Here is a 12,251-nt window from a genome sequence, read left to right on the forward strand (position 1 = left end):
ATTGCAACGAGCTGCTCGGTTACACTCCAACCTACAGATACTCTGCTCCCCGCCGGAGTAAAGTTACAGACTTTCTCCGTGCTCCATCACCTCCTCCAGATCCAACTTTGCCAGACGTTCCACTAATCCGGTTGACAGAAGAGCAAGAGATGGCCAAACGAAGCCGAATCAAAAACCTGCTCACCGCAACGTCTGCCGAGATACCGAGTGTCGTCACCCGCTCTCCAGCCGCCGGTCAGTCAAGGGGCGCCGTGGTCGCCCTAGCTTCTCAAGCTGCCGGGGAGTCAAGCCAAGCAACACGCCGTGCTGGCAAAAGAGCTCGCGCGGACCCGTCTGCCGAGCTGATTACCGAACTATCCACCGAGCAACCTACCGTCACAGCTGACCCAACGTCGGCATGGAGACCGCAGCTCAAGCACCGGGGAAAGGAGATCCCGGCAATGGCCTCCGTCAAGGGAGACAAAGAACATCTTCTTGCCTTTGATCTCTCCAAAGCCCTTCTCCTGCCGAGCGACGTGGTTGGCAGCGACCACATTCCTGACACCCGACTGGTGAAATCAACCGTGAAGTCTATGACCAGGGTAAAAGTCTTAACCTTCTACTCCAATTTTCACTAGTGTTTGCACGGTTTCTTCTTCTTCTCTGATCAGGTTTCCTTTTTGCAGGCCATCCAAAAACAACACTTAGTCATGGAGCGCATCCACCGACTTCGGCAAAAGGCAGCCGACACTGACAGCCAAGTCCAAAGCCTCCAAGCCGAGCTTGGCTGGGCAAAAGCATCTCTCCAAATCGCCAATGCTGACAACAACAGGTTGCACGGTCAGCTTGACGAGGCCGAGAAGAAGCGCGATGAGCTCCAGGCCGAGCTAGACGCTCTGAAAAAGTCAAGGAAGAAGGACTGCAGAGATACAAACAACGCCGGCTTCATAGAAGCCGAGGAAAGCTACAAGAAGCAGGTCTTCGCTACCCAAGACATCTACTTCAAAGCGGGTTGGAAGTCTGCCTGCGAGCATCTCGGTCAGGGTCCTGATACTGACGTCTTTGCCACCCCGCCGCCTGCTTCCCTGCCGGCCTACCTCGTGCCATATGCCAATGGCGTCTTCAGTGCATTGCAGGCTGAGGCCGAGGAAGGGCTTGAAGAAGAAGAGGCCGGGGAAGATACTGACGGAAAGGAGCAACCAGAACAGGAGCAGCCCGGCCGAACTGAGCCCGGTGTTGAAGACCGATCTCCAGCAGTGAACTTGGAGACAACTGCGGATGATGAATTCACCAATCTTTCCCCCTTAGCTTAGTTTTCTTTTTTCTATTGCTTTTTTGCGTTGCACATGTAACCGGGCTCTCTGCCCCTCCTTTTGTATTAACTTTCTATCAATGAAAAGTTTTAATTTCATCAAGTAGTTGCACGGTTTTCTCGAACTCTATCTTCAGCAAAACATCTCGGTTTAAATTACGAAGTTACACAAATCACCAACTAGCTTGACCGGAGTCAACATCTCGGTAAATTTAGTAAAATTGAGGAACTTCTTCAACCGGAATAAACATCCCGGTGGGAACAACAGTTGAACAAATCACTAATTCTTTCAACCGGACTAAACCATCATGGTTGAGCATGCCTGAACTGAACAAAACATCTTGTATAACCGGAATACACCATCTCAGTTTTAATTCTGATAGAATTGAACAAAACATCCTCTCCCTCAACCGGAGTAGGGCATCTCGGTTGGAATCTCTGAGTCGAACAAACCATCAACTCCTTTAATCGGAGTAACTCATCTCGGTTGGAATCTCTGAGTCGAACAAACCATTAACTCCTTCAACCGGAGTAACTCATCTCGGTTGGAATCCCTGAGTTGAACAAACCATCAACTCCTTCAACCGGAGTAACTCATCACGGTTGGAATCCCTGAGTTGAACAAACCATCATCTCCTTCAACCAGAGTAACTCATCTCGGTTGGAATCCCTGAGTCGAACAAACCATCAACTCCTTCAACCAGAGTAAATCATCTCGGTTGAGAATCTCAAATATTCAAAGCAATCAATCAAAATGCTAAGGCAAAGAAGACACTTCTATATATTGACAAAAAGAATTTACATTCTGAAGTGTAAGGCAAAAAATTCCTTTGCACAAAAAGAAAACAAAAGCTAGAAATAGTACAGTTTGAGATTGGCCGCATTCCATGGCCACGGGATTGCTCTACCATCCAAATCCTCCAAGTGGTATGCCCCCTTGCCCGCCAGACCAGTTACCTTGTAGGGTCCTTCCCAATTTGCACCTAGCTTGCCTTCTCCTGGCACCAGGGTATTGCCCATAACTTTCCTCAAGACCCAATCACCCACCTTAAACGGTCTGGGGTGCACCGTCTTGTTGTATTTCCTGGAGAGCTCTTGCTGGTAGGCTGCCACATGGATAAGAGCCTTTTCCCGGCGCTCTTACACCAGGTTCAATTCCAGAGCAATGGCCTCGGCGTTCAGCTCGGGCTCAAAACTTTCACTTCTGAGAGCGGGCATGCCAACTTCCAATGGAATGACCGCCTCTATGCCATAAGCCAAAGCAAATGGAGTTTTCCCGGTCGACCTCCGAGAGGTTGTACGGTATGCCCAGAGGACGCTGGGAAGTTCCTCGGCCCACTTTCCCTTGGCCTTCTCAAGCCTCTTCTTCAGTCCGTCAAGAATAGTCTTGTTTGACGCCTCGGCTTGACCGTTGGACTGTGGGTAAGCCGGAGTGGAGTTGCAGAATTCAATCTTCAAATCTTCACAAAATCCTCTGAATAGGCGAACGTCAAACTGGGTGCCGTTATCAGAGATCAAAATTTTAGGGACGCCGAACCATGTTACCACATTCTGCCAGACAAACCGCTTCACGTTTTTCTCCTTGATGGTTGCCAAAGGTTCGGCTTCAACCCACTTGGTGAAGTAGTCTGTTGCCGCGATGAAGAACTTCCGGTTGCCTGGTGCTGTTGGGAGCAGCCCCACTATGTCTAATCCCCACATTGCAAAAGGCCAAGGGCTGGTTAGGGGAAGAAGTTCTCTGGCCGGCTGATGGATCTGGTGTGCGAACTTCTGGCACTTCTCGCACTTGCGAACATATTTCTGGGCGTCGGCTTGCATGCATGGCCACCAATAGCCTTGTGAAATAGCTCGGTAGGCCAAGGACCTGCCCCCAATGTGACTGCCACAGATGCCTTCGTGAATTTCATACATAAAGGTTTCCACGTTACTCGGGTGCACGCACTTCAGGTAAGGACCGGTGAAAGACTTTTTGTACAAAACGCCTGAAGGAGAGAGCCAAAACCGCTCTGACTTTACACGCACTTTGTGTGCTTTCTTCTTGTCGGTTGGAAGAGTCCGTTCTCTGAGAAAAACGATGATAGGGTCCATCCAGGAAGGACCTAGCTCGGCGCAGAATACTTCCGTCTGCCCGGTTTCTTCAATACTGGGTCTCGGTAGGAATTCGATCAAAAGAGGGTTGGGAAATGAGCGGTCGACCATAGAGGCCAGGCCGGCCAGCTCATCTACCTGGTCATTTTCTTCTCGGCCGATCTGTTGGACCCTGATTGCCTGGAATCGCTTGATGTGGTCCTTGACCAAAGCTTGGTACTTTATCATTCTGTCATCCTTTTCCTGGTAGACCCCAAAAACTTGGTTAACCACAAGCTGGGAATCACTGTAAACCATTAACTCTGATGCCTGCATCTAAAGCGCGCTCTTGAGACCGGCCAAAAGCGCCTCGTACTCGGCCTCATTGTTGGATGCTGGGAAGCCAAGGGTGATAGAGTGTTCAATTGTCAACCCTTCTGGTGATATCAAAACTATACCTAGCCCGGCGCCGTGACGGTTCGAGGCTCCATCAACAAAAAGTTTCCACATCTCCCCCACGAAGAGCTTCCAGCATTCTGAGGGGTCCTGAGAGGCTTGAAGGTTGATGGGGTCACGACTGCTCGGCTGTTCAGTTTTAAGTTCTGTGTTGATTGGTTCCAATTCAGTCACCCTTGATGATTCGGCACCGGACTCAGCAAGTTGATCTGCAATGCTCAAGTCCGTAGGCGAATCACCAGGTTGCGGTATTATGCCGGCCGCAGGTTCTGAGCTGTGTGGTTCCATTTCTTCCCCCCTTGGTGATGCGGGACTGGACAGAGCAGGTTGGTCGGTGGTTCTCAACTCCGTCATCGCATTACCGGGCGGTAAAACCGTACAACCTGAGGGTGCTTCAGTGGTGTGCGCAAACTCCGCGTCGCTACCTCCACCAACTGGTTGTATCTCGGATGGTCTTGCGTGCACCTCATCATCTGCCGCGGTAATATTGACCGGGCATACCGAATGAGTTCCAGGTGAGAATTCGGCGACAAAATCGGCCAAAGTCTGGGCTTTGATGGCAGTGCGCGGCTGGAACTTCACATCAAACTGTCCCAACTCGACCGCCCACTTAAGAATCCAACCAGAGAAGTCTGCCCGCTCGAATAAAGCTTTGAGGGGGAACTCGGTCAAGACGATGACGGTATGTGCATGGAAATAGTGCGCCAACTTTCTTGAAGCCATCATTAATGCCAAAGCAAGCTTCTCCAACGGCAAGTATCTCGACTCTGCCGGTAGCAAAGTTTTGCTGACATAAAAGATGGGGAGGTGCTTGATTCCTTCAGCCTGGACAAGCACCGCACTGACTGCATGCTGCGATACGGCCAAATAAAGATAGAGTTCTTCTCCAGGCTCCGGTGTGACCAACAGTGGCGCTGAAGACAGATACTCCTTGAGCTCGGCCAAAGCTCAATCACACTCTTCATCCCAGGAGAACTTTGATTTTAAGGACTGAAAGAAAGGGCGGCAGCAATTTGATAACCGACTTATAAATCGATTAAGCGCGGCGGCCATTCCGGCCAGATGCTGCACGTCTTTCGCCGAGCTAGGCTGTTTTAACTCTTGCACGGCTTGGATTTGTGTAGGGTCTGCTTCGATACCTCGATTCGTGACTAGGAATCCCAAAAATTTTCCGGATCCCACGCCGAAGGCACACTTAGACGCATTCAGGCGTAGCTTGTGCTTTTTGAGAATGGCGAATATCTCGGCCAAGTCGGACAAATGATCTGCCTGATGCCGACTTTTAACCACCATATCATCAATGTAAGCTTCCATTGTCCGGCCCAGCAAAGAAGCAAACATCTTGGTCACCATCCTTTGAAAAGTTGCCCCGGCGTTCTTCAAACCAAAAGGCATGACTCGGTAGCAGAAGAGTCACCTTGGTGTAGTAAATGAGGTGATTTCTCGGTCGGGGCCATGCATGGCAATCTGATGATAGCCGCGGTAGGCATCCAAGAAACTTAGCTTGTTATGTTCAGCCGTCAAATCCACAAGCTGGTCAATTCTAGGCAAAGGAAAGCTATCTTTTGGACAAGCTCGGTTGACGGTCTTGTAATCAACGTAAACCCGCCACTTCCCATTCTTCTTCGGTACCACCACTGTATTTGAGATCCACCGAGGATAGTGCACTTCTTGAATTGCTCGCGCCTCTAGCAAATTCTTGACTTCCTCCGCAACTACCTCGGCGTGATGCAGCGCCGATCTCCTTGTTCGCTGAATGACTGGCTTGGCTCCGAGGAAGACATTGAGATGATGGCAAATAAAACTTGGATCGAAGCCGGGCATGTCGTAAGGCGACCATGCAAAAACTTCGATGTTGGCCATCAAAAACTCAACCATCTTGGTCCGTTCTGTGGCTGTAAGGCTTGAGCCGAGCAAGGAGAACTTGTTCGGCTGCTCTGTATCAATTCGCACCTCCACCAATTCCTCGACAGCTTTGTCCTCGGCCTTGGTGCCCACATCATCCAAGACACCCTGGTTCTCCGGTCCCTCAATCATTTGAACAAATCCTTTGGCAGCCCGGCTCTCGTTGACTGCCACGAAGCACTGCTTTGACATGACCTGATCGCCCCAAATCTCCTCGATTGCCCCTATAGCCGAGGGGAATCTCATTACTTGGTGAAAAGTCGATGCCACGGCTTGTATAGCGTGAAGCCACCCCCTTTCAAGGATCAAATTGTAAGTGGATGGCACCTGTAACACCCAGAACTCCACCTGTTTAACCACGGATCCCGCTTTGACCGGCAGGATAATCTTTCCCAAAGGCCACTCCGGGTGAGAGTTGAAACCAACCAATGGCGATGTCGCCGGGGCCAAATCCGTATCTCGGAGCTTGAGCTGTTTGAAAGCGTCGTAGTACATGATCTCGACCGAGCTTCCCTGATCGATCAAGATTCGTTTGACTTCAAAATCTTTGACGCGGAGTGTAACTACTAAGGCGTCATTGTGCGGTGTCTGAATGCGCTCCAAGTCCCTTGGGGAGAAACTGATCACATCTTTCGCTTCCGTCTTCCCCCTCTTGAGCGCAGGCTGAACTGACAAAACTTCCCTCATGTGTTCTGCCTTCTTGATCATACCACAGAGCTCGCAAACACGCGCCGGTTCCACTATGCCGTGGATGACATTCACAACCCCTTGAGGAGGTGCATCTCGGTCATCCGGTCCCCGCGGATCAACCGGAACCTAATTTGCCTTAACGCCCCCATCAATGTAAAGATCCAGGTGTCCGGCTGCGACTAGCTCCTCCAAGTGTTGCCTCAAAGGCAAACAGTCCTCTGTTCGGTGGCCTCGCTCTTGGTGAAATGTGCAACGATACCGCGGATTGTAGCCCTTTTGTCCATCGCCCAACTTAGCAGGAAACCGGACATACTCCTCGTCTCAGATTTCACTAAGTATGCGATAGATCAGAATCTTGAAGACCGTGGTTATGCCAGTCCTTGCCTTCAACCTTCTGTTTGCCTCCGCTACGTCATCTCGGGGGTAGTCATCCCGGTCATTCCGACGTCCTCTACCCCAGTTTTTGCGATTCGAGCCTCGGTCCGATTCCTCTGCTCGGTCACTTGAGCGGCTGGACTCTTGCCCAATTGCGTGCACTTTGCCTGCTGTCTTCTTGTCTGTTGCTACCGGAATTGCCTTCACGGTAGATGCTGACGCATCATCCTCGACTCGGATGTGCTTATTGATGCGTTACATGAGCTGACCCATGGACGTCGGTTGGTGCATGGTAAGCGAGTCCCGCAGTCTATGTCCGACCGGGAGACCACGCTTGTATTGAGTGATTGCAAGGTTGACCGGGCAATTCAAGATCTCGTTGAAGGTCTCCCAATACCTGGAGTTGTATGCCTTCAGTGTGTCGCTCGGTTCCATCTTGACACTTAGTAAGTGATCGACTTCCTTTGGTGTTTTTGTGTTGGTTTTGAAGCGCGTCACAAAGGCTTCAGCCAACTGATGCCACCTCTCAATACTCCCCTCCGGCAGCCTTTCAAACCACTTCAAGCCCAGTTCGCCCAAACTTGACGGAAAGATGAGGCACATAAGAGCATCATTCCGCCTATGTCCGGCCATAACCTGTAGGAAATGACTTACATGCATGTAGGGATCGGTTTTCCCGTTGTAAAGCGTGAACTTTGGCTGGTGGAAGCTTGCCGGAAGCGGTGTTGTTTCTATTTCCAGGGAGAAAGGGGTGGCACTCAACCTTGCCAAATCTGAATCCACTAGGAGTGGCGCCGCTTGGCGGGGTGGAGGCATTCCGACCTCCTCGCTGGCGTGAACCGCGTAGGATAACCGCTGGAACGCCGATATCGTCTGAGCTTCCCGCCGGCGAGCCCTCTCCTTTAGGACCGCCCGCAAATCCTCTGAATGAGCTGAGTAAGAGTACCTCGACGTCGTCACCGGACGTGAGGGCCGGTAAGTGCTATCTTGCGCGCTAGACTTCTCTGCATGCACGTCGAAATCACCAACCTGATAACTTCTGGTAATAGAAATGGACGGAGTGCGTCGCTGACTCTGACCGCCTGAACGGCGGGATGGGGTGCGCTCACTGTGGTCACCCACTCCAGCTACACCCTTCCCTTTGACATGCCGCTTGAGCTCTTCCATCTCCGCCGCCATTCGCCGGATGACGGCGTCTTGGTCCCTCAACTTGTGTTCCAGACGTCTGGCGTGTGACTCTCTCCGTCGCTGATGATCGTCTGGACTCCGCGAATGACCATAACTTCTCCCGCGATTCCCCTGACTGCCCTCCGGGGAATGTCTCCAAATCCGCCATTGGAAGGATGGCGGGATGTCCCTCTCTCCTTCGGATACACTCCGGGGTGGCTCCGTCGATGGTAGACAACGGAATCTCATCGTTGTTTGCCATGAACGGCGATTAGATGAGCCTGGAAGACAAGGTTTTGTTTGTTAATCTTCCCATAGACGGCGCCAATTGTACGGGGAGCAAATATTTCGGCAAGCTCGTACTCCTTTCTTCCGAGCTCCGTTTCTGTCCGATCACCTACGAGCAAATAACAGTGAGCTACCCGGCGGTATGTGGCCGGAAAAACCCTCCGACGATCAAGTTAGCGCACACCTTAGGATAGAGAGAGAGAGAGGAGCGTTTGAGTGTAAGAATTTCCTTACAAAGTGTTCCTGTCCAACGTATGGGGGGCACAGACATGCTTATATACCCTTCTGCGCCCCAAATCTACTCCCATTGGTCTCTCAACACGTGGCTCTGTTATCCCATCTGTCAGTACAAATCTTGCTATACAACACCTAACCCAACTGCCAGCCCACTCTGCTGGGAGCACGGCAGCCGGGCAACATTATCTCGGCTATCAACGGCCATACTGAACATGCCCAAGTGCAGTTGATGTCATAGTCTCCTACTACCGGGCTTAATTCCAGCAGTGCTCAACTGTATTCCGACGAAGCTGAGCTGGAGATTGGTAACGCCGGTCAGCCAAAGACCTTCTCGGCCAAGCTCCAAGCACAGGCCTTCCTACCGGGTTAAGGTGCGTGCATTACAATCTTGCAACGCGTGAGCCGGGGAGCCTCATCTAGGCTGTTCCTCCACCTGTCCGGCCTTCACGGAACCGAGATCAGATAACTCGGTTCCACGTGGGCTTTACCATTACCGAGCAATATCACGGCCTGATCTTGGAGCCCAACACCTCGGCCCAAATCTGTCCGACTAACGTCACGGCCCAATCTCAGATCATAAATCTCCCACTCAAGTATCATAATAATCATAAAATTGATCTGAAAGACAATTCAAAAGATAGTATTGACATTTATACTCATCTGTGTTGTATTTTTCGAGTTTTTCAAGATGAGCAGCATACTCCTCGTTGGTCATCTCTTCAGTGGGGACTTTGTTTGGATTTTTCTCGGTCAGGATATACGCCACCTTGAGGAGACTGAGGTAGAAAAGCACCTTGCCTTTCCATCTCTTGAAATGAGCTCCCTTGAACCGAAAGGGCTTGTTGAGATCGCCGGTATTCTCGTTGGGTTTCTCCAATACTGGCTCCATAAACTTTTGCTATTTGAATCTCCTTAAAATTGTTAGTGATAATTACAAATAAAACACTAGAAAATAAGAATAATAGAAATTATAAAAACTATTGTAAGGGCTAAGGCGCGGGAAATTCGCTCTCTTTAAGGAGATTCAAGCCCTCTGCGGTTAGGCAAAGCCTCACATCGGTGCAGCAGAAAAAATCTTGACTTGACCCCCCCAGGATACAACAGCCCGACTAAGTCGTATGGTTCACCAATACTGCACAATTGGTTGAACCCAAAGTTTTATCACACACATCATTTTTATTTGCCTGATAATCTCACTCAAGACATAACAACACAACCAAAACTTCTTCACCCTTGCACCAAGATAGGACATTAGCTCAAATATATAGGAGATAAGGCTTGGAGGTGCCTTGGTGGATATGAAACGGATGAGGACTTGGATGGATAAACATGGTAGACTTGAAAAGGATAAGTCTTGCTGGACCAAAACCAAGACTTTGGAAACTTACCTTGGAAGTCTTGAAGAGGATAAGAATTGGTGGACTTGATGAAGACTCGAAGAGACTTGGAGAGAAAGAAAAGAAAAACAACCTATAACACATTATAATATTAAAATACCTGCTAACATTGAAAGGGTTGAGGCGCGGAAAATTTGCTCTCTTTAAGTAGATTCAAGCCCTCTGCTGTTAGGCAAAGCCTCACACCAGTGCAGCAGAAAAAACCTTGATGGTATATTTCTTGATCAGTCGCATTATGTTGAGAAAATTTTGAGAAAATATCATTTTTATAACTGCAAGCATGTTCTTACTCCTTTTGATCCTCATGTGCGTTTATTTCCTATTGAAAATTATGAGGATGTAATTAATCAAAAGGAATATGCTAGTATGATTGGTAGCTTGTGTTATGCGACTGACTGTACTAGACCTGACATTGCATATGCAGTTGGAATACTTAGCAGGTTTACAAGCAAGCCTGGCAGTAATCACTGGCTAGCCATTGAGCGTATTATGAAATATTTATCTGGTACCATAAAATATGGCTTGTTTTATAATAAGTATTCTGCAGTACTTAAAGGTTACAGTGATGCCGATTGGAATACCTTGTCAGGTGATTCGTTATCAACCACTGGTTACTTATTTACATTGGGAGGTGGTGTTATAAGTTGGAAATCAAAAAAACAAACCATTATTGCTAATTCAACAATGGAGGTTAAGCTTATTGCTTTAGTTACAGCTAGTGAAGAAGCAAATTGGTTAAGAGATTTGTTAAATGAAATCTCTTATTGGGAAAAAACGATTCCACCTATATTAATTCATTGTGATAGCACCGTAGCAATTGGTCGAGTTAATAACTGTTATTATAACGGTAAATCCAGACCTATCAGAAGAAAACACAGTACTGTGAGATCTTATATGAATAATGACATCATAAATGTGGATTATATTAAATCTGGTAATAATCTTGCAGATCCATTAACTAAGGCCTTAGCAAGAGATAGAGTCTGGAATACATCGAGGGGGATGGGGTTGAAGCCCATTGAATATAGCAGGAGCCATGTATGAGGATACTCAACCCAGGGACCAGAGATCCTGTAACTGGGTTCAATGAGAAAAATGATCATATGATGGCCGTGAGAAATGCACTTATTTTTTATCTATCTCTATGATGTAAGTGCATTTATCCTGTAACGTTGTAGAGGTTGAGTTATTAAAAAACTCTTAATGCATTTTTGTAACTCTTATTGAGTGGGGTGTCATAGATACAAGAGCACCCTTGACAGAATTCACCTATGTGAGTGTGATAGTGGGGCCGCTACCTATGAGATTTGGGCTAATTCTCAAACACACTCATGAATCTTGGGATCGCACAAGGCCGTAATGTGCTAGCTTTTAAAGTTTTTGAGAACACCTGGAATATTATGTGTGTGTAATAATTATTTATTTCCCTTAAGTAGTCATAGTTCAATGCTGAGCATACTATTGGCTCTGGAGTAGATATTATTGTTTCAACAATGGAGGTTCAATGCAGAGCACACCTACTATGATGCATAATATCCTTATTTGCCTAATAATCTCAGTTTTGTTACCTATAATATTAAAATAGGTGGGAGAATGTTAGCAGGTATTTTAATATTATAATGTGTTATAGGTTGGTTTTTCTTTTCTTTCTCTCCAAGTCTTTTCGAGTCTTCATCAAGTCCACCAATTCTTATCCTCTCCAAGACTTCCAAGGTAAGTTTCCAAAGTCTTGGTCTTGGTCCACCAAGACTTATCATTTTCAAGTCCACCATGCTTATCCATCCAAGTCCTCATCCGTTTCATATCCACCAAGGCACCTCCAAGCCTTATCTCCTATATATTTGAGCTAATGTCCTATCTTGGTGCAAGGGTGAAGAAGTTTTGGTTGTGTTGTTATGTCTTGAGTGAGATTATTAGGCAAATAAAAAGGGTGTGTGTGATAAAGCTTTGGGTTCAACCAATTGTGCAGTATTGGTGAACCATACGACTTAGTCGGACTGTTGTATCTTGGGGGGAACAAGTCAAGGTTTTTTCTGCTGTACCGGTGTGAGACTTTGCCTAACCGCAGAGGACTTGAATCTCCTTAAAGAGAGCGAATTTCCCGCGCCTCAGCCCTTACAATAGTTTTTGTAATTTCTATTATTCTTATTTTCTAGTATTTTATTTGTAATTATCACTAATACTAAGAAACTTAAATCAACACAAAAAACTTAAGAGAATAGGAAAATATTTAAAATCCTAGTCAAAATCTAATTCCAAAATAATAAAATTTAGGACACTTAATAATTCTAAAATATTTATACTAAATTACAAGAATCCTTGATAAAAATAATATATCAAAAATATTAAAACTAAAAATATAAAAATTCTTAAAATCT

General features: G+C 47.4%; 1 protein-coding gene across 1 annotated transcript in view; it reads right to left on the reverse strand.

Moving 5' to 3' along the window:
- Positions 1-12,251, reverse strand: part of OEP16-1 (outer plastid envelope protein 16-1) — a 29,520-nt gene that overhangs the window by 16,705 nt on the left and 564 nt on the right. The gene's annotated exons all lie outside the window — the stretch shown is intronic.

This window comes from Camellia sinensis, chromosome 3 (genome assembly GCF_055761805.1).
Source record: "Camellia sinensis isolate YWXY chromosome 3, ASM5576180v1, whole genome shotgun sequence".
NCBI classification, from domain to species: Eukaryota; Viridiplantae; Streptophyta; class Magnoliopsida; order Ericales; family Theaceae; genus Camellia; species Camellia sinensis.